General features: G+C 46.5%; 1 protein-coding gene across 8 annotated transcripts in view; it reads left to right on the top strand.

The window, feature by feature from the left end:
* Positions 1-22,565, top strand: part of MKI67 (marker of proliferation Ki-67) — a 404,744-nt gene that overhangs the window by 82,861 nt on the left and 299,318 nt on the right. The gene's annotated exons all lie outside the window — the stretch shown is intronic.

The raw sequence follows: 22,565 nt of genomic DNA, 5'->3' as shown, positions 1-22,565 counted from the left end.
CCCAAATGTGTTCGTTTGTTATGCTAAGAATCAAATGAGGTGCAGTGTATAACTAAGCAAACCAAGGTGGTAGAACAATCCAAAAACATTTAAATGCTGCAAAACTATGCTAGCAGTATATCTTTGTATGCCTATGTTCAGACTGACTAAAGTGCAAAATTGTAGTGGTTGCTGCAGCTGTTGCAATGATAGCCACCTCAGATACACATCTGTTATGCCTCACTGCATGATGTCCCTAGGAGGCAGACTCCTCTACCACACAATACTTCATGGTCTACACAAAACATTCTGGACTAAAACAGGTGGTTGAGTCACCAGCAAACCGTGGAAATATCTGCCTAGTCTGCATCACAAAATTTATACTGCCTCAAACTCATAGGCATGGTGTTTCCAGAGACCAAACGCATACTGGAATATAGTGCATACTCCACCCAGAGAATTAAACTTACTCTATCCCATAGTCCCAATATAGTGTGTGTTGATCCTGTCATATGCGTCTATATCCACTGTGTGCAAAGTTCCAGTGTACTTATGAACCAGTTAGTGGGATGGGCTTTGTGATACCAGCAGTTCTCTGCACAGCAGGCAGTGGAGGAAGAGGTAAACAGTGGGATGGGCTTTGTGATACCAGCAGTTCTCTGCACAGCAGGCAGTGGAGGAAGAGGTAAACAGCAAAAGGTGATCATGCCAGATAAAGCTGGGTACACTATATCATGTCTCTAGCACAGAAGCAGTTGATTGCACATTGCTTAAATCTATGTTGTGAAGCTGCTACACTACAGTAAATATGTATGCAGAACCAACACTAGGCTGTACTTACTCATGGCTATCTATGTGCTGTGCATCATTTGCACAGGTAAAGGGAGTACAAATACCAGTGCTTTTATGTTGTGTCTGAACTGGGGTGAGGGGAGTTCATAGGTGTTACTAGCCTAATGGCCCTGGAGCCTTTACAAGCCTTGCCCATAGGATTACCCTGGCATCGTGCCACCTGACTTTGGTTCCCAGTGCCTCTGAGTAAAGCCACTGGAGTGAATTTTCTATTTCCCATCCACTTAACCAAGATTTCTTTGAGGGCCAGTGAGGTCCTCTGCTTGACATGCATGGGAAGTCTCTGGGTTATGAACCTGTCCCGTCGGCACGTTCTGTTTGTGATAATGAGGTTGAGGTCTCTGGAGTGTGTGGTGTGGAGGGATTGGGATTTCTTTAGATGCAGCATTTCTAAAGCAGAGATCGCCTCTAAGCAGGCCATATGAGAGAGAATAGTTGGGAGTGTTGAGTCTGTCCATATAGGGCAAATGTTTAAGGCCTAGGATACTCTTTGTGAGGTACTTTGCGGCCTCTCCAGTTGTTGGAAGTGCTTAGTGAGGTACATGAGGGAAGAGTAGAGGGGAGACTGACCTTTTTCTTCCTGGATGCAAAGCCCTTAGTAATATGTGCCACATAGGACTTCCTGACCACATTGGCAATGTGGTGGTCGAGAGGTTGATGTTGACCTGTGTTCCCAGATCTCTTGGAACGTCTTCTGTGTTTAGTGAACTACCTTCTGTGTGGCAATTCATGGGAACCAGATTTTTCCCAAAGGGGAGGACTGCACTTTTTTTGGCATTGAGCTTAGGGCCATTGTTATACCAGTCATTGGTCTCGGTGAGGCCTTTCTGTAGGATGTCAACATCACTTGGTGTTAATAGCTTCCAACTTGCAGTAGTCTGCGAACTTTGTCATAGTCCCTTTGTGTTGGCCTGCACTTCTCAGAAGTAGATTCCAAACAGAAGAGGACCCAAGACCGAACCCTGTGGTATACTTCTCGTGACTGGTCGGCAGTCCGACTTTGAGTCTGCTACTTTCACACTGTGGGTTCTACCTGTGAGCCAGTTTGCAAGCCACCTAGTGATTTTATATAAGGGTTGATGCCTAGCTTAATAAGTTTTTCTATGATTCCTGGGTGGAGAATGGTATCAAAGGACTTTGCCAGATCAAGGTAGGCTGTATGAACCAACTTGCCCTCATCCACAACTCTGGTGACTGACTCGAAGTTGAGCAGGCATGATCTACCCTTCAGAAAACCAAACTGTGTGGGATCCAGAGTTTGGAGATTCCCTATATCCTTGTCTGGTCCATGATGAGGCGTTCCATAGGTTTGCATATCAGACTTGTCAGGCTAATGAGGCGATAATTCCCAGCGTCTGTAGTCGCTCCTCCTTTTGTGGAGAGGGATGACTGTAGCAGTGTGCCATTTGGTAGGGACAAAGCCTGAGGTGAGGCTGTGATTGAACAGGGCACACAGGTGAGGTGCCCATTCACTGTTTAGTTCATGTACAGCCAGGGATATTGTCTGGTCCCATACAAGCTGCATTCTTGGCCTTGGACAGTGCTGTTTTAACCTGTGCAGCAGTAATACTGGGTGCCTGGCAATCTACTGGTATTGTGACTGGTTGTTGGGGGGGTGAAGTTGGCATTGAATCTGCGTCCAGTATATTTGCAATATCTGTTGGCTTGGTATAGGAGGTACCCTTGTGCAGTAGCTCAGAGCAAATCTGGTATTGCCGTGGAGATTCTTCACGTAACTGTAGAAGGCCTTGTGGTTGTCTTCCTTGCCCATACTCTCTGCTGCAATTCTATTTTCATAGCTAGCTTTAGAGGATTTGATGAGGGATCTCAACTTTTTGTTGAGGCTGATACGGAGTTTTTCCAGTCTTGAGACTTCACCTTATTCCACATCAGTTTCCTCTTTTTGTTTGTTTATGGCAGGGACCACCTGATTGGCGTTTTTTTTTTTTTTTTTTTTTTTTTTTTTTTTTTTTTTTTGAGAACGTCTTTGTTCTGTTGGGTATGGCAAGATCCAAGAATCTGTGTTCGTACAGTGTATTAGTGTATGATTCGGAATTCCAAGGTGAATAGTTTGTGGTCTGATCTAACCAGGGAAGAGTTGACTTGGTGTAGAGCAACGGTCGCCCATGTTGGTAATGTCCAGGTCAAAGATGTTGCTACCTTTAGTGGGGGTAAGAAAGAGCTGGTTCAGGGCATTGGAATTAATGAATTCCAGGAAATGTTTGACAAATGTATTGATACGAGATTAGTTTTTCCAATTAATGGAGGGGTAGTTGAAGTCTCCCAGTAGGAGTGTGTTAAGTTGGATTCTAATATTCTCCAGGGTACTTGGGAACGTGGAGCGAGAGTCTTGGGACATGGTTGTGGACGTATAGCAGGCTACAACCTGTATCTGTCTTACCCACTGTTAGCTGCTCCTGAAGTATCTCTGGTATATTATGCTGGGCTACCAGTCTAGAGGTGTGTGCTTCCTTTATGAATATGGAAACACCACTGCCTTTGGAGCTTCGGTCCAAGTTCTGGGGCTGAAATGTGTGGAATGGGTTATATCCTGGTAGTGCAGGGGTGCTTTCTGCTGCCTTGAACTAGGTCTCTTACGCCACAAATGTCTATTCTCCATTTTAAGGAGTGCTTCAAGAGTGGATTTTGAGATTTGACTTCTAGCATTGAGCAGCATGATCCTCGGATTGCATTTGTTTGTAGCTGTTACGGTGGTAATTTGGTCTTTGGAACACTGCCTAAAAAAGGCACTGTGGGGTGGAAAGAGCCTTTGCCAGTATTCGGAACCTCTGCCAGATGCAGGCCATCTCTGACCAAGCATAGAGGTCTGTCAGTCATGTCATCACAGGCAGACTGATACTGGTTCCCCTTAAAATGACACCAGAAACTTAGCCAGTTTAAGTCAGTCATTTTCTGCTTGTACTGTGGTACATTCTAGGTGATGGTAGGGTGCTGCTCATGGCTAGGGTTGTACCTGCCTGGGCTACATAAGCAGAGCGCCTGCATGTCTTTTCATGTAGTCCCGGGAGGTACGTCTCTGGTCATTCACACCCACATGTACAATGGTCATTTTTACCTGTTGAGAGACCCGAGTACATGTGTAATGTGGTGGATCCTGGTACCTGACAGCTGACTACTGCTTTTTCCTTGTTCAGCCTGGTGAGTGACATCAGTGTGCCTCACTTTCGTCACCTATTACAAGTGTGTTGGGCATGCTGTTTTGCCATTGGAGGCTTTGTTTCAGTAGCACATTGTTCACGAGAGGTTTCTCGTGATTAGTGTTGTGGTGGTCGTGTGGTAATAAGGGCTGTGGGTTAGTGGATGTGTGCGATGTGCTTGTGAACTTAGGTAAAGTAGTGCGGAATCTACAAGAGTACTGCTTCCACAGTTGATGCACTGTGGCTTGACAAGTCCAGAACGTATGTGACTGGGGATTCAGCATCCACCCACAAGTACCAGATGCGCCACTGCTGTGGCTGGATGGTGATGTGTTGTGACACTGAAGGATACTTTAAATTGATGTGGCAGTCACAGCCAAGGGGTGCTTCTCCTGGGGATAGACACTTCAACGTATGTTACTCAAAGTACCCATCCTGCTGGAGTGTGATCGTGCGCATCTACAGCCACATTGGTTATCTGGCTGTAGCAGGTGACCTGTTGTGAGGAAGCCATGTGCCAGAAAAGACCTTGCATGTTGCAGTGTGAAAGTCTAAGGAATGCAGACATGCCCTCCTGTTGGGTCAGTATGCACATCTTGGCTCACGCTCCTTTCTGCCATGGCTGTGATGGATTTAGCCTGTGCATCCACAATGGCCCTGTACATGTTACTGCTGTACCTCCCTCAGTGGCAGGATATTGACCATGTCTCAAATACTTCAATTGCGCAACCCCCCCCCCCCCCCCATGGATTTCTGCCAGAGTGCTGGAGCCAGCATATAATTTGCCTGCTGCTGGACTTCTTACTTCTGAGTCCCTATCAGCCTGCCATTTGAGTATGCACAAGCATAGTTTTGTGCAGGGTCCGTTGATGATGCTGTGGTAACATTACAGGTGTACACACCCTGACTGTACCAACTCATTCCTGACCCACCATTGTCAGAACCTGAAAATTCTAAAATATCAGATGTGGGATGTTTTACAATGCTGGTGCAAGATAATTGCCTAATGAATGCAGTGTCCAGTGTACAACCCAGCACCATAATTAGCCATGTAAATGAGACCTTTGCAGATATAAACATGATTAAAACCAATACTATGGCCATACCTTGTGCATCCGTCTGTTATGAATCCATGATATTCCTGTATACTGTAAGTTAGCAGGTAAGCTTTACAGTTACCAAAAGGTAAAAGGGATTTTTCCGGTACTGATGCACTAAGACTACATACCCGCAGTATCCACAGTGGATAAAAAACCTGTCCAGTTCTGGTATAACAGCCAGCACCACACTGAATGTCTGCCTCCTCTCTTGCCCTGTGGGAGTTTTATATTGGCAGATGCAAAGGTGTGGCTTTATGGACTTTTTTGTGACCCTACTGGGGACACTGCAGGTCTCTCTGGCCTCTCTTGAATACTCCCCAGTTTCTCATTGCCATGCTGCCTCATGCTGTGGAACCATGTCAAACCCAGATTTGATGAATATGCTTCACCTCAAAAAATCTAGATCCCTCAGAACCACAAGGGCGGGAGACTTAAACCTTGACACGGTTATAAATAGAACGTGCTGGAGGGACAGATTCATCACCCAGAGACTCCCTATGCTGTGGAACAAAATCCCGGTACATGTGAGGCAGAGCACCTCGCTGGCCTTGTTCAAGAGGAATCTTGACCAATGGATGGGAGATCGCAGATATACCCCAGGGATTACTTCAGTGTCACTGCTTGACAGAGGCACAGAAAAATGATAGGCATAGTTTTTATTCAAACTAAAGGGGTGTCGAAAGCCACATAACTATGGGCTAGGCTTATAAATGCCCTTGGGCAGATAGCCTAGTATGAACCTATGAACCTATGAACCTATATGTGGTTCCCACATATCCTACAGGAGAGCTCAAACACACACAGGATTTGTAAGAAACAGTTTCCCATAGACTCTACCCATAAAGTAGAGGTCACATCTGGCAAATTAGAAAAGAGTTGCTTGAATCCTAGAGGATGTCACTTGAAATGCCAGATGGTCTGTAATGCACAGTATTGTCTACAATTAGTGTAGGCTATCCATCTGGCACAGATGTCACCTGTAACCCCATAGAGATGGTAATCTTGGGTTGGGAATTCCTCCTATGGTTTACCCAACCTCCAGCCCATGTTGGTCTCCACTCCTGTGCCATGGCTTCTACTCATGAATCCTATTTTCTCTTTGCAGTGGACCGTTTCATGCCTGCACTTATCAGCACTACATTCACATTGGTGACATCTGTCCATGTATGATCACAGTAGGGTTGTAGGGCAGAGCCCTCTGCAATGGAGGAGGCAGGCTTGAAATACCACCCCATCTTTCACAAAGGTAATTTAGGCTTGGAGGTTGGTACAGATTGCCTAGGTGATGCACTACTTTGGAGGGGGGGGGGGGCTTCAGAATAGAAAATGGTAGGACTGACAGCTTTGATCCCCAATGGACCTTAAATCTTAACAGTATTACTGTCCTAGACTATATAGTATGCGTTTTTGTTCCTGACAGTTGTGAATTTTGTATTTACACTCTCTTAATGTAGGGCATGTAGGTTTACTAACTGCATACTTCCATAAAATATCAAGTGCAACTGACTGGCTGTTAAATGAGCACTCTTCCAAATAGTGTTGTGAATGATGAGCAGTGCATAGGGGGGTGTCCCATCTAGCTTGATTATCCTGCTGGCTAATTGTCCTCTTGCATTCTCCACCACAGTGCACTTTCATTAACGCGTTTTAGAAGTAATGATATCCCTTAATATTCAGCAGATTAAAGAGCAGGTACTCGTACGTGTAAAAGTGAGTCTGTAATAAGTAGTACTTATACAAGCAGATACTTTTAGGTTGAAGAAATTGTTCTATTTTGCAAGAATCAAAACTCGTGATGTCGTGTTCTATCTCGCCGTAATTCTTGCTGGTTGGGTTTGGAACCAAGCATCGGTCCCAACTCTGACAAATACAAAAGCTAGAGCTTCCACTGGCTCGAGGCTAATCCCTATCCCATGATGCACCGGGTAAAATGCCCAGATCCTGTTTGCTGCTCAAGCGATCAAGAAGTGTTCTGCTGGCTAGTTGAAGTATTTAGTTGGATTTTCTGTAATTCCTCTCTAGATCACTTAAGTTGTTTTGCTGTGTGCAATAGTGTCCTATTGATCCTTTCCTTTGTCCTAGTTTAGTGCCCTTCCCTGCTGTTTATCGAGAGATCCGTTGGAGGGCTCTCAATGGCCCGTTTTAAGAGGGCTGCTCCCGCTCTGTGTGTCTTCCCTTTTTGGAAGAATCCATTTTAGATTATTCTTCATTACATAGTTCTGCTTGTATTTATCTTTGCTGTGATTAAAAAAAAAATTTAAAAGTTAAGATTTTCTTAGAGTTGGTGCTAGTTTTGCATTTTACCTGTCCATTTTTTTCTCTGGTGTACTTTTACTTGGAAGGCTGTGTAGTTGGTGTTGGAGCAGTGTTCTTTGATGTTCTCATTCAAATACCTAAAGAGTTGTTTTGCTTTAACTTGTAGAGTGCATATTTAAATATGTAGAGTGCATATTTAAATGTCAAGAGAAACTACAAAGAAAATAAGCAATTTGGGTTTAATAAGTGTGACAAATGTACTCAGTCACTTATGGATGGTAACTAGCTGTGTATATTGTCTCGGCGTCCTTCATTTGCAGGATCCTTGTACACTTTGTCATGGATTTGAGTGCTTCAAGAACGTAGAAACCAATTGATGGTCAGAGGATTACTGAAAGGCCCTTTCCAGGAATCCTTGGAGATGTTTCAGAGCTCCAGTCTACTTCTCTCCTCTCCTTTGAAAGCCTCTGAGACCTGCTCATGGCTGTGATAGACCAAAATCATACTCTCTTGGCTCCATTACTGTCCACAGAGCCGGTAGAGGTACCAAGCAGGAGACTGTCTCATATTGGAGCCGCTCGCCCCCATATTGAGATTGCCCATTCTGGAGAGGGGCTAGATCTCCCTCACTATCCTCCTGTTCCTCCAGGAGCTTATCTGATGATGACATGATGCGGGTGGTGAAGAGGGTGCTTAAAATTTATGCCAGTGGAGGAGTTATCGTCCCCAACACCAAAGGATTCAGGATCATCCAAGGCACCATCTTAAATTCCTCCTCCTACCCCATGGTGGTTTCGGAGCCAGAGTGTGTGGGTCCAACTAGTAGTGGAACAATCTGTACCAGGACCTCCTCTAGGATAATGTCTCTGAGTCCTTCGGATCTCTGAGTCTGGGAGCTGACACTTGCCTGTCTGGTCCAGGGAGGGGAGTTGGTGTAAAAAGTTGCCCGACTCTACCCCCTCGGTGCCTCTGTGAGGTTGAGCTCTGCTCCTGCATCTACTTCGGAGCCACCCACTCAGCCTCAGAATCTATCCTCTGTATCTTTGGAGCAGAGGATCTCCTTGGTGTGGAGTGAGGGTGCATTTGTGCTGATGGGAGAGTGCTGTCATCCCCAGGCAGTTCCACTCCGAGCCATCTTCTCTTGCCTCACAGGTGCCGGTGTTGGTCTCTTCTTCGCCCACTTCACCCCAGCATAGAGATCCAGACTCCCCAGGAAGCCCCTGCGGGCTGCATCATAGTCTCCGAAACTTTCGCCAGAGTCCTGCAGAAGACTCTATAAGAGGAAGCACAGACCCCACTGAGTCTGTTGCACCAGATACTGATCTGGATGACTCTGAAGAGTCTCCCTCTGAGGATGTCTTTCGCAGGCATCCTTGAGATCCTGAAACAGAGGGCTGGCTGGAAACCTACCAACCCGTCAGAGGACGAATCTATATACCTGGCGGCTTTTGGATCTTGCCCTTCCACCTCCTGGGTGACACCCCCCCCTCCCCCCGTGACCAGCTACTTAGCCATATCACACGTGGTCTGGACTTCCCCTGATACAGTGAAGCCGGTTCTGTGGAGGCCGAACAAAATTTATCACCACCCCCTACTGAAAAGGAAGTTTCTAATCCAAGGAGTCCCTTTAGATGCACTGGTGATGGCGGTGGCCCGCCATCGGAGACCTTGTCATCTGTTCCTCTCACTATGGACAGATATGGAAGGTGTGCCCCACCCCCCCCACCCCCTTTTCTGCAGGCGGCCTTTACCCTGTGGTTGGTGAACTGTCTGACCCATTTTAGAGGCTTCATAGGGGACGTCTCAGTTAAGAAAAACCCTTCAGGATTCTGTAGCTTGGAGGACTGCAGACAGTTTCCTCACAGCTCTCCACTGTCCACTCCATTGTGAATTCCTCCATGAGACTTGACTTCATACGCAGCCGATGGAGCAAGCAGAGTAGCAGCTACAGGAAATTCCCCAAGGAGACATTCCTGGATGTGTCTTTGCAATTTTGCCGAACCCTTCAAGTCTTCCTCGCCACTCTTCCTGCACCACTGCCCCCTTTGATGGTTCATCCCTTTTTGGACCAAAGGTGAAAGATACTTTGACCAGGTGCGAGCAGGATGGGAAAAGCTTGCCTGCCGTTGGGATTTGGTTCTTTCCCTTCCTTCTATATACCGAAGGTCAGAAAGGTGGGAAGATGTGGTTTCACAAGTCCCAAAAAAGGTTTCTCTGCATGTGGTGACACTTGCCCCAGGGTCAGAGGGTGAGGTGCTAATGGAAGATGCCGGTCTAGAGGCGGAGTGGGTCTGCAGAATCAGGATGACTGGTGCATCTTCTGGGAGGCCCTTCCAGCAGTCCTGAAAGGAGGCCTGCTTGCTCTTCTCTGGAGGCAGTTGGGGGCCACTTGTCACTGGACCCAAATGCCTGGCTAGGGATTTCCCAAGACAAATGGGTACTGGCAATCATATCGGAGGATATTACATACCTTTTTCCTCTCCCCCTCTCGGACCAGTCCATACCAGACATTCCACCCAGTCAAAAGAACTACGCAACGCAATCGATACTAAAGTTCTCTAGAAAGTCATCCAAGATGTCCCCAGAGGCCAAATTGCATCTGGAACTTGTGTGGGTTTTTTTCTTTTCCCTCTCGAGACCTATTCTGGATATCTGCAAACTAACCAAATCCATAAAGAAATGAGTTCTTGATGGTGACACTGAAGTCAATATTTCCTTTTATAGGGAAACACTATTGGATGTGCTCTCTAGATCTCCAGGGTTCGTATTGCCGCATAAAAATGGACTAGCTGTCCAGGAGATATTTATGCTTTCAGCTGGGAGTCTGTCTTTACCAGTTTCAGGCCCTGCCCTTTGGTCTCACTACAGCCCCCAGAGTGTTCAAATGCATGGCAGTGGTCACGGCTCACGAGGTGCCAGGGGTTGTTTCCTGACTCCTGACTGTCATCACTAAGCATCTATTTCTGTAGGCGAGGAACGAAACAATGCTTCTTTGTGCCAGGCTAGGAATTACAGTAAACTTAAATCTGCTTTGTCGCCTTCACAGCATATTACTTGGCACAGAATTGGATTCAAAAAAAAGATTGTGGCAAAACTTACCCCTGAGAGAATTCAGTCCCTTCATCGTCAAATCAGGATATTGATAGCATAATGAGAAGTTCATGCGAAGATTGTGTTGCAGGTTCTGGCTACCATGGTAGCCTCAATTCTTTTAGTTCCCCATGAGGGTTCTACAATGGTTACTCTTAGATGCAGATTTTGCATGGATCACTGGGCAATCACACTGGATAATCATTATGGGGTCATGCAAGTAAGATCTTCTCTGGTGGCTACAGACAGGACAATTGTACCTAGGTTGCCCCTTTGTTTTTCTGCCAACAGCAGTACTGAGACTTCCCAGATCGGGGGGGGGGGTGCATTATCTGGGAATGACTGTCCAAGGCTTATGACAAGAATCATGAGAGACGCTTGCACACCAATTTCCTAGAGATGAGCGGTGCTGTACGAGTTGCAGGCATTTCAGGACTCTTCTGATAGAAACCGTTGCAATTCAGACAGCATATCAGTGGTGTTGTACTTAACAAGCAAGGAGGAACCAGGTTGTATCCCCTATGTCGAGAGGCACATTGTGTGGCAATGGGCGGTTGCTTCTCAGAGTTTTCTGATGGCAACACATATCCCAGGGAAATCCAGTGTGATAGTGGACAAACTCAGTAGAGCGATACCGTTGCCTCACGAGTGGTCCCCAAAACCAGAACTTGCAGGAGATCTTCTAGAAATGGGGTCCTCTTGCTCTGATCTTAGCCACCTCCATGAATGCCAAATGCAGCAGCTACTTTGCCCTCATTCCTCATTCCTGCTCTGGGGAAGTCACCAAGGGATGCAGCTGTCCATGTTTGGTCCCCCCCCGGACTACTCCATGCCTTTCCTACCTTCCCCTTAATACCCAAAGTACTTTAGAAAGCCAGTACATGAAAGCACTGATTCTCATTACACCTTACTGGCCTCAAGTTTGGTTCCCCTTTCTCTGGGCCCATTTGCTGGAGGAACCTTAGATTCTGAACCCAGTTCAGACCTTTTGGCCCACTCATCGGAAGCATTCCATCTGTCCATCCAGACCCTCAAGTTGACAGCATGGCTGCTCCAATTCCACTCTTACCAAGTTGTTACGAATTCTCCCCAGTAGTTTAAATATATCCTAGTCTCTTCCCACAAACCATCTACAAGGAAACTGTATTAAAGTAAATGGGGAAAAGATTTTCTTACTGGGCTGATCACAATATAGAACCTATTTACTGCCCTTATTACTGCAGTTCTGGAATTTCTCTCAAAGCTTTTTGTTGAAGGACCTGCAGCAGCTACCATCAGAATTAAAACTGGCAGCCATATCTAATTTTCATACTGGTGAGATGGGAATGCCTATTGTATGTTTTTAGATTATGTAAGGGCTTTATTAAAGGTACATTCTTACTCGGACCCCTGATCAGAAAACCTGCAACTCCTTGGAACCTAAATTGTCATCTGCCTTGGTTTTTCCACCCTTTGAACCTGCATCGTCCATCTTGTGATATAAAGTTTTTGTCCTGGAAAAGTGTGTGTGTTGTGTTTTGTTTTGTTGTTGTTTTTTTTTTTTTTGCCATTAGACTGCGGTGGTGGTGCTGCAGTAGCGTTGTTGCCTCACAGACGTCCTGTTTGATTCTCAGTGTCTGTGTGGAGACATGCATGAATGGGCGTACCTTCGTTGAAGGTTGTGCGTCAGGGCTGGCAACTCACCACGTAAAAATCTACTGCCAATCATTAGCGGACCGGAGTTCTGCTGTGGTGACCCCTAACCAGGAAAAGCCGAAAGACTCATTTTTCTTGGTAGCTATTGCTTCTGTCTGACTGGTATCAGAACTTCAATCTCTCTCTATACCCCCTCCTTGTATAGTTTTTCACAAAGGTGTCCTTAAGAACGAATCCCTCTCTGCTTTCTGAACAAACTCTGGGTAAGAATCTATATCTATTGAATTACCTGTTATTGCCCAATTTATACTGACAAGGCAGAGTATGTTACATCAATTAGATGTGTACAGACAGCTTTGCTTCTATTTGCATAGGACCAAAGATTTTTGGGAAGTCTGGCCAGATGTCCTTTTCGTAGTAACCTTGTCTAAATTGCTTACAGACCTGCATCTCCTTTTATAGTAGAAATAAGACAATTGCCGGGCAAAGTAAAAGGCCATTCCACGAGAGCAGTCTCAACATCCCCTGCTTTTCAGGCTAAGCTTCCTATGAGACCTCATAACTTTTTATTACTCATAAGTGGATGTGGCCTCCCGGAACAGGTCTCCTTTTGGTGCCACTGTGTATTGAGAAGTCTTTCCTGAGCCACCCTAGGGTAAAGGTGCAAGGGACCGTCTCAACCAGCAAGAATTACAGCAAGATAGGACGCCATAATGTTGCATGTTGTCCATCTTGCCTATATTCTTGCGTCCACCCACCTTCCTCCTCCTTCGTTCCTGGAGGAACGGGTGAATAATCTTGTATGTATATGGTTATGATGGCTGGGAGTCTCTGAATCTTAGACTACCTGTATGTATTCATATATAGGCGTGCTAATTCTGTTTTCACTTGCAAACAAGATCTGGGTATTTTACCCGGTGCATCATGGGGATAGGGGTTAGCCTAGAGCCAGTGGTAGCTCTCTAGCGCTTGTATTCAGCAGTGTCTGAACTGATGCTGAGTTTCGAACCCAACCAGTAAGAATATAGGTGAGAGACAAAAAAAGTGTAATGTTATGGTGATTACATAACTCCTTATGTTTCTTCCTTTTTCTTCAGATTTGCATTGTGTATATTCACCTGTCTTTTCACAATTATGCCTATTTGGACTCTGCTCATTGTTACTGGGCCGTTGTGTTTGTGTGATGTGCACTGTTGGTAAACAACTCTGCACATTTCTTTATTCTGTGCACATGATGCAGTCTCTATGGGCAGCCTTTTATAGGGGGGAGGGGGGGACTCATTCCATGTGCTGCCATCTGTGCATAGAGTTGCTGTAAAATGTTTTCTTGCCAGTATAGAATGCCATTTCACATCTTAAACTGCAGATGTGAACAGTGTTCTCAGAGGTTGCCATGGGCATCTCATTTGTGTGACTCATTGCCTGTAGTTGTGATTGAAGGGATGCGAGACCTGATTTGGGTGCAGAATTCCTGTTTTTCTCCCAGGACATTTTTTCACTGAACATGGCTGGAGGAGAGAGTGGGGGGTAGTCCTTTAAGAGAATAGAGGTGGTGTCGAGACTAATGTCTCAATCAGGATTGCAAGTACTGGTTCTTTCAGGTGGTTTGTGATGGGGTTCAATAAGCCGAAGCCTAGAATAGTTTGTACAAGTCTATTATCCATGCAACTGGCATCACATGCCCAGAGGAACAGTACTGTTCCTGTTACAGTGGTATGTGATACAATTCTGACTCTTACTGATGGGATGAAAATAACTGGGCATCACCTGTGTACTGGAAAGGTGCATTGCATGCCCTACAAAAGTATTGCACAATGTGCTTCTCTCTGACCTTTAACTTATAAACTTAGATTGGCACAAGTATTGTACACTCAATTTGTCGTTTCACGCCACTTCTACAGGCTGTTGCAAGCTGTGTTGATAGTTGCTTGTCCTCTAAACTCTTCCTCAGCTGAGACACTGCAGATCCCTATAGAAACTGACTAGGCACTCCTAATCATACATCCTTCCCTGACCACATACCATAATAAATGGTGTTTGCCTAACATGGATGAAGCGTTTCTGAATCGCAGGTCATGTCTGAGTATTGGAGCCTTTTTTTAAGCGGATCAGTCTGTAGAGTTTTGATCTGTTTTTAGACCAGTAATATAGGCTTATGGATACCCATGCCATTTGACATGCAAGCAGTGAGTTTCTAGCATACTAGGGAAAGAATGGCTTAACCCAAAAAGTGAAACCTGGGGTGCAGGTTTATAGAAGAGTTGGGGGTAAGAAGACGTTTGCTTCTGCTACCTTAACGGGAAAGTTCTAAAACCGTTTTGAGGACGTGGATATCCTGAAAGATGGACAAGGCTACCCTGACAGAAATTTGGAGTAATGCTTGTGGCAAAGCCACGAAATCTATGGTGATTAGGCATAATAAAATAAATCCAGTGGGTACTCTGTAGTTGAAAAATATCAAAATAGTGAAGCAGACTACTTGTTACACTTGGTCATGGACTCTGGAATCTGCATTTAGCAGTCTCCTGCTATTCGATCGTCTTATATTCGGACTGCTGTTTGATCGTCCTATATTCCAACTGCTGTTTGATCGTCCTATATTCGGACTGCTGTTTGAACGTCCAGTATTCGGACTGCTGTTTGATCGTCCAGTATTCGGACTGCTATTCCTTATCACCATTGTAGCTAATAGGAACATGATCTTGGATATAAAATATGAAAATGTCTCTAACTCGGAACAGCAAAATGTTAAAGGGCCTTTTCCTGATGTAGTTTCACTGCAAAATAGTGCATTGATTTTTAGATGGTGGGGGGGTCCTCCTTTTAAGTTTTGAGTGATGGTGTATAAAGTTCCAAGTTGTTGTACTTGCAGATAACTTGTCACAAAGTACAGTATGCGAAGCTTATGTTGGCAAAACAGGGAGATGAACCTTTACATGAGCACTAAACATAAAAAATGCTCTAGCTAAACTTGTCAGTGTTCAGGTTTAAATAAATCTCTGTCTTGGCTCATTTTCATATTGACTAGAAAGGTGGTAGGGAAGAGTATAGGGAAATGAAATTGCAAATATTGCTAAATGCACATGTTTTTCCAGGGCTGAGTGTTGTGAAAAAAAAAAACATTTTTAAAAGAGGAATTGCACGTTATGGTAAAAATACAGAACACTTAATATGTGATTTGCCTTGTGACATTTAAGTAGTATAAATGTAGTGTGTGTCTGTCTGTGTGTGTGTCTGTCTGTGTGTGTGTCTGTCTGTGTGTGTGTCTGTCTGTGTGTGTGTCTGTCTGTGTGTGTGTCTGTCTGTGTGTGTGTCTGTCTGTGTGTGTGTCTGTCTGTGTGTGTGTCTGTCTGTGTGTGTCTCTGTCTGTGTGTGTCTCTGTCTGTGTGTGTCTCTGTCTGTGTGTGTCTGTCTGTGTGTGTCTCTGTCTGTGTGTGTGTCTCTGTCTGTGTGTGTCTCTGTCTGTCTGTCTGTGTGTGTCTCTGTCTGTGTCTGTCTGTCTGTGTCTCTGTCTGTGTCTGTGTGTCTGTCTGTGTCTGTGTCTCTGTCTGTGTCTGTGTGTCTGTCTGTGTCTGTGTGTCTGTCTGTGTCTGTGTGTCTGTGTGTTGTGTGTCTCTGTCTGTGTGTCTGTCTCTGTCTGTGTGTGTCTCTGTCTGTGTGTGTGTCTCTGTCTGTGTGTCTGTCTCTGTCTGTGTGTGTCTGTCTCTGTCTGTGTGTGTGTCTCTGTCTGTGTGTGTGTCTCTGTCTGTGTGTGTGTCTCTGTCTGTGTGTGTGTCTCTGTCTGTGTGTGTGTCTCTGTCTGTGTGTCTGTCTCTGTCTGTGTGTCTGTCTGTCTGTGTCTCTGTCTGTCTGTGTCTCTGTCTGTCTGTGTCTCTGTCTGTCTGTGTCTCTGTCTGTCTGTGTCTCTGTCTGTCTGTGTGTCTGTGTCTGTCTCTTCCCAAAATGCATCATCCCATGCTTTGCTCACATGAAAAAGTGCACATTATCCATACTTGACTGACTGGATGCACAAATTGGGCAATTTATAGGGACTGTCCCAGCATAGTGTTTTCAACTGCCTTCTGACTTGCATCCCCAAATTCAGCCACTAGTGGAGAGAGAGAGAGAATGAAAAAGTGGATCTGAGTCCTGACCCCCACAAGCCCAGTATTTTAATATAGATTGATATTGCAATAGGACTAATTGCATAGCTTCCATACAAGATGTGCTGACTAATGCATTCCCCAGCTGGCACATTTTTGTACTGGGTAGACATTAATGTTGGCCTTCACAATATTTTTCCCTTGTATGTGCAAGCATGTGATGCTTGAACCCGGTCTACTGCCTAGAGCTTGTGTTGTCTTTGAAAACTAAGTGCCATGTTGTAAAATTTGTTTCTATATTTGTAGATTAAGTTGTGTAGAGGAACCTTTGCAGTTCGTGAGCGCAACTAGTGCACACTTTTTTTAATGCAAGGGCCTCTTCTACTTTTCAGAATCTGGATAATCTGTGAGCCCACTCTTATTTTGGTTGTGCAGTACATTTTAGATGTAGTGTTGGTGGCTTCACTGTAGCGCTTATTTTTTGGGTGGATTCCCCCAAAGGCTTTGTTTTTGTTTTAAAGCAAGGTCTTATGTTAAGTTGTCAATCTCGCCTTCATTCTTGCTGGATGGGTTCGGAGCCGATCCTCTGCTCCGACTCGGCACTTGCTTTAGCTCGAGAACTCCTTTTACCAGCTCAAGGCAACCCTATATCCCATGATGCAAGGCGGAACTACCTCAGATCTCGTTTGCCGCTTAGCGAAAGAGGTCTCCTTTGCCAGCTGAGGTAAGTTTTTTCTTGGTAAAATAAGAAAAAGTGTAGTTAGGGGTTTATTTTTTCCCTTTAGTGTTAGTTTAGTCTGTACTTAGTTACAGCCCACCCTATTCCCTTCCTTTCAAACTTTTTATAAGAATTTCAGTTTAAAGTTTTTAGTCAGGCCTAGTTCCCCAGTTATTCCCTTCCTGTGTGTCTGTGTAAGGGATTAATTGGTGTGTTAGTTGGGACTGTTTGTGTTTTTCCCTTCTAGGATGTCAAAAGAAGGCAAGGTCTCAGGCTTCAAGAAGTGTGACCAGTGCTGTCAGAAAATGTCTCTGACAGACGGTCACACTTCTTGTGTTTATTGTCTGGGGCCTTTGCACCTGCAGGACTCCTGTGCGTTGTGTCATGCTTTTAGCCAGAGAGTCCTGCAGGAAAGGAGGAACAAATTAATCCTCCGAGGTTTACTTAAACCTGAAGGTTAAGTCAGGGTCAGGAAAACCTCTTGAGCCACCGAAGGTTCAGGCTACTGTGTCCAAGCCTCCTCCGGTGGCTCCGGCTCCGTCGGAGCCGATATCTGCTCTGGCTGGAGTCGATACTTCTTCTGTTCGAGTAGTGGGTTCGGTGCCGGCCGGCTCCGATACCCTGACTACTGTGGCCTTGTCAGCTCCGGCTGGAGCCGACGCTGTATCCAGCATCGGAGCCGAGAAATCCTCGGCTCCATCTGGAATTCTAGGGACTTCGGCTCCGATGGCTTCGATCCGTAAGAGATCTCGGTCCCCCTCTATTACGAGTATCCATTCGGCTCCGGGATCTCCTCTTTTGTCGGAGCGGAGCCATCTGAGCTGATCTTCGAGATCTTCCAGGCTGTCTGACCACGATTTGGAGAGGGTGGTAAGCAGGCTGTTGAAGTCTCAGGCACTGGCCCAAATGCTCCATAGCCCGTCTCAACAGACTTCGGCTATAGCCCCGATTCTTGAGATTCCTCCTCAGACTCCACACCAGAGTTCGGAGCCGGAGCTTCTTGGGACAGCGACTGTTTCGATGCCGGAGCAGATACATCCTTCGGCTCCGTCGTCTTCGGCTCCGATCTCCTCCTTGAAGGGATCCGGTCGTCGGGTTTCCACTGTCTGCTCCGAGGGGGCTAGTGGCATCGGACCCTTGTCCGACCCCGCTCTCCCTCTCGGGGCTTCGGCTTTGGTAAGCTCGGCGCCGACATCGGCCTCTGAGCCTTCTCTCTCCTTGGAGCCGACCATTCCTGTTTCTTCGGAGCGGGTGTGTTCCGGTCTCCCGGGGAGAGGAGCCTTTGAGGTGATGAGGAGTGTCCTGGCCTCTGAGCCTGGTCAACGGTCTATCCCTCTAGCTCCTCCCTCATCAGTGCCTGCAGATGCCTTTTGCCAGCCTCTTGCTCTCAGGCCCAGGGATCCATCGCCCCAGGTTTCCCCACTGGGAATTTCCTCCTCTTCCGAGGTTTCTCCTGACCCTGCAGGGGAACCCCTCGGAAGAGGACGTGTAAGAGGAAACACACAGACTCCCCTGAGTCTACTACATCTGATACCGACTTAGATGAGTCTGAGGGTTCCCCACGGTCCCCCTCTGAGGATGTCTCATTTTCAGACATCCTTGAGCTCCTCAAACAGAGGGGGAATTGGCCCTCCATTGACCCCTCCGAGGATGAGTCGGTATACCTGGAGGCTTTTGGATCCCGACCCTCCACCTCCTGGGTGTCTCCGCCTTTCGACCCACTCATGCAGGTAGTGGCTCGGAAGGCGTGGGCGGCTCCAGATTCTGTGGAACCTGTCCCCAGGAGACCATCCAAGTTCATCACTGCTCCTTCGGATAAACAGTTCCTGTCCAAAGGTGTCTCTGTGGATGCTATGGTGGTAGCGGCGGCCACTAAGAAGGAACTGGCGGATCCTTCAGTACCTGTCCATCCTCCTAATAAGGATTCTAGAACCATGGACAGGTATGGAAAGCGGATGTTTTCTTCAGCGACCTTTGCTATGCGTTCGCTGAATTACCTTTGTCACTTCACCAGGCTTCAACGAGATATTCTCAAGGAACTGGGAGAAGTAGTCCAGGATCCTTCTGCTGCTGGGGCTCAGGAAAAGATTGCCTCACAGCTTGCTATCCTGAATTCCATATCTAACTCCTCCATGCGGCTCATATCTTATGCGGCCGATGGAGCGAGCAGGGCCGCAGGCACAGGTGTTGCTCTTAGACGCCAAGCCTGGATGCGGCTGTGTAATTTTGCGGACCCCTTTAAGGCGTCCTTCACCAACACCCCCTTTGACGGTTCGGCTTTGTTCGGACCTCAGGTGAAGGATACTTTGACCAGATGTGAGCAGGACGGTAAAACTCTTTCTGCCGTTGGAGTCCAGTTTTCCACTCCTAGACTTTATCCCAAGGGTCAGAAGGGGGGGAAGATGTGGTTCCGAAAAGCCCAAGGAGCTACACCGGACACACGTGGTCAGTTTACCCCCAGAGGCAGAGGGGGTAACAATAATAGACGCCGCCCTAGAGGCAGGGGGGGTCCTCATAACCAGGGCAACAGGGAGTCTCTTCCTGAGAAGCCCTTTCAGCATCCCTGAGGTGTTGCCCGACTGTCCACCCTTGGAGGCAGTCGGGGGAAGAATTTCACTGTACCCAGTAGCCTGGCAATCCCTATCCCAAGAGAAGTGGGTACAGTCGATCATATCAGAGGGTTACAAAATCCCCTTCGAAAGGTTTCCCGTACCTCTACAATCCCTTCCAGACATCTCACCCGGTCAAAGGGATTTGGCAAGACAGGAGGTTTCAAAACTCCTGGAAAGAAGAGCCATCCAGACAGTGCCGGCAGACCAAGTAGGATCCGGCTTCTACTCAAGATTCTTTTTGGTCCCCAAAAGGACGGGAGATTGGAGACAGATACTAGACCTAAGCAGACTAAACAAGTCTGTCAAGAAGGCAAGATTCCGGATGGTCACGCTGCAATCCATTCTGCCCTTTCTGGGCAAGGACAACTGGATGTGCTCGATAGACCTTCAGGATGCGTACTAAGATTCACAGACGCTCCAGAAGGTTTCTCCGCTTTCGGCTGGGAGCCAGCCATTACCAATTCAGAGCACTGCCCTTTGGCCTCACTTCAGCCCCCAGAGTGTTCACCAAATGCATGGCAGTGGTCACGTCTCACCTGAGACGTCGAGGATTCCAGGTGTTTCCTTATTTGGACGACTGGCTCCTCTCCGCCACCACCAAGCATCAGCTTCTTCGGTCCAGAGAGGGGAATTTCGGTAAATTTCGAAAAATCCTCTCTGCTGCCTTGCCAATCTATCACCTTTATAGGCGCAGAGTTAAATACCGTCAAAATGTTAGCCAGGCTAACAGATCAAAGGATTCTGGACATCCAGAAATTTGTTCAGCTTCTGTTACTAAGCAACAAGATCAAAGCCAGGTTTGTCTTGAAAGTTCTAGGCCTAATGGCTGCGGCCATTGTTCTTCTTCCACTGGCTCGCTTCCACATGTCTCCTGCAGTGGATGTTATTCACGCAGTGGTCGTACCACAATCTGCCTATGAGACACGAAATCTTGGTAACAGTCGTGCAGGGCCCATCTACGATGCTGGATATCTTCCCCTCTTCTTCATCAGGGCCGACCCTTTGTTCCCCCTCCTCCAGTTGCCACAGTCACCACGGATGCCTCCCTGATCGGGTGGGGCATTATCAGGGCAGGATGGTCCACGGGACGTGGCAACCCATAGAATACCACCTGCACATAAATGTCCTGGTGATGAGAGCAGTGCTTTTAACGTTGCAAGCCCTCGACGACTTTCTTCCCACGGGGACTATTGCAGTACAGACGGACAACATGTCCGTGGTCTGGTACATCAACAAACAGGGCGGAACCAGGTCCTATCCCTTATGTCGAGAAGCTCTCAGACTTTGGCAATGGGCGATCTCTTCTCAGCGGTTTCTGATAGCAACACACATCCCCAGCAGGTCCAACCTATTGGCGGACAGGCTAAGCAGATCTATTCTGATGCCTCACGAGTGGTCTCTCAATCAATCTGTAGTAGATCAGATTTTTCTGAAGTGGGGCACTCCTTGTTGCGATCTTTTCGCTACCCCTCAAAACAGCAAGTGCCCAGATTACTTCACACTATTTCCCCTTCCAGGCCAACCCTTGAGAGACTCTCTAACCCAGGATTGGCCTCGGGGACTTCTTTATGCTTTTCCTCCCTTTCCATTGATTCCACAAGTCATTCAGAAAGCCACCGTTTTGAGAGCCAAATTGATCCTCATTGCTCCATATTGGCCTCGACAAATTTGGTTTCCGTCTCTACATCGTCACCTTCTGGTGCAGCCCTGGCATCTGGACCCAGTTCCGGATCTTTTGATCCACCAGTCGGGTCAGCAGCACCGGGCCATTCATTCTCTCAACCTCACTGCTTGGTTGCTCCACTTCCTTCCCTAGCCAGGCTACCAATGATTTCTGACTCGAGACATTTTAGTGTCTTCTTTAAAGTCGTCCACTAGAACTATTTATGCAAGCAAGTGGCGACGTTTTTCAATTTGGGCAAACGCCAGAAATATTGATCCTTTTACCGCTCCTGTACATTCTGTTTTGGATTTCCTGGCGGAGGTTTTTCATTCAGGATCCTCATCATCTACAGTCAAAGTACAACTGGCTGCTATTTCCAAGTATCATGTTGGCTTGCATGACAATAACATCATGTCTCATAGGTTATGCAAGGCCTTTTTAAGAGGAGTTTTTCTCCTAAAACCGCCTGAAACATCCTCCTCCGCAATGGGATCTAAACTTAATGTTGGCATCCCTAATTCTACCTCCTTTCGAACCGTCTGCTACGTGTTCTTTAAAGTTATTGACGTGGAAAACTATATTTTTACTGGCTGTTACTTCTGCAAGAAGAGTTTCTGAGATTCAGGCCCTCTGTATTCGTTCACCTTATCTGGTTTTTCATAAGGATAGGGTTTCGCTAAGAACTAACCCTTCCTTTCTTCCCAAGGTTGTATCTCAAACCAATATTAACCAATCTATTGATCTACCAGTTTTCTTTCCTAACTATTCTGACAGAGCTGAACAAAAGCTGCACTTTTTGGATGTTCGTCAGCTCAGGTACTACTTGCATAGGACTAAACAAATTAGAAAATCAGACCAATTGTTTGTCTCCTATGCAGAAAACAGGTTAGGTCTTACAGTTTCTAAAGTGACCTTATCTAGATGGTTGACTTCCACCATTTCCTATGTGTACTCTCTAAGGGGCAAACAACTATCTTCTAAGCCAAAAGCACATTCGACCAGGAGTCTATCCACTTCTGTAGCCTTTCAGGATAGACTTCCCATTGACACTATTTGTGCAGCAGCTACTTGGGCCACGCCTCATACCTTTGTGTCTCATTACAAGTTGGATTTGGCCTCCAGAGATAGGGCCAGTTTTGGTTCCACAGTTCTCAAGAGTCTGTTCCATTGAGCCACCCGGGATACAGGTGCTAGGGGCCGGTCCCATCCAGCAAGAATGAAGGCGAGATTGACAACTTAACATTTAGAAGTTATGTACCTACCATAACGTTCCATGTTAGTTGTCTTCTCTCGCCTTCTTTCTTCCGTCCCTCCCTCCTTCCCCCTGGCCTGGACAGATCTTGGAGAGTTCCTATTAGATTGCTTCCTCTGGAGCATTGTTATGAGGACTTCTTTTAGGAACCATGGTTCCTAATTATAT

The sequence above is a fragment of the Protopterus annectens genome, chromosome 14.part0 (genome assembly GCF_019279795.1).
Source record: "Protopterus annectens isolate FY-2018-M chromosome 14.part0, PAN1.0, whole genome shotgun sequence".
Classification (NCBI taxonomy): Eukaryota; Metazoa; Chordata; order Ceratodontiformes; family Protopteridae; genus Protopterus; species Protopterus annectens.
This window is presented reverse-complemented; position numbering and strand designations above follow the sequence as displayed.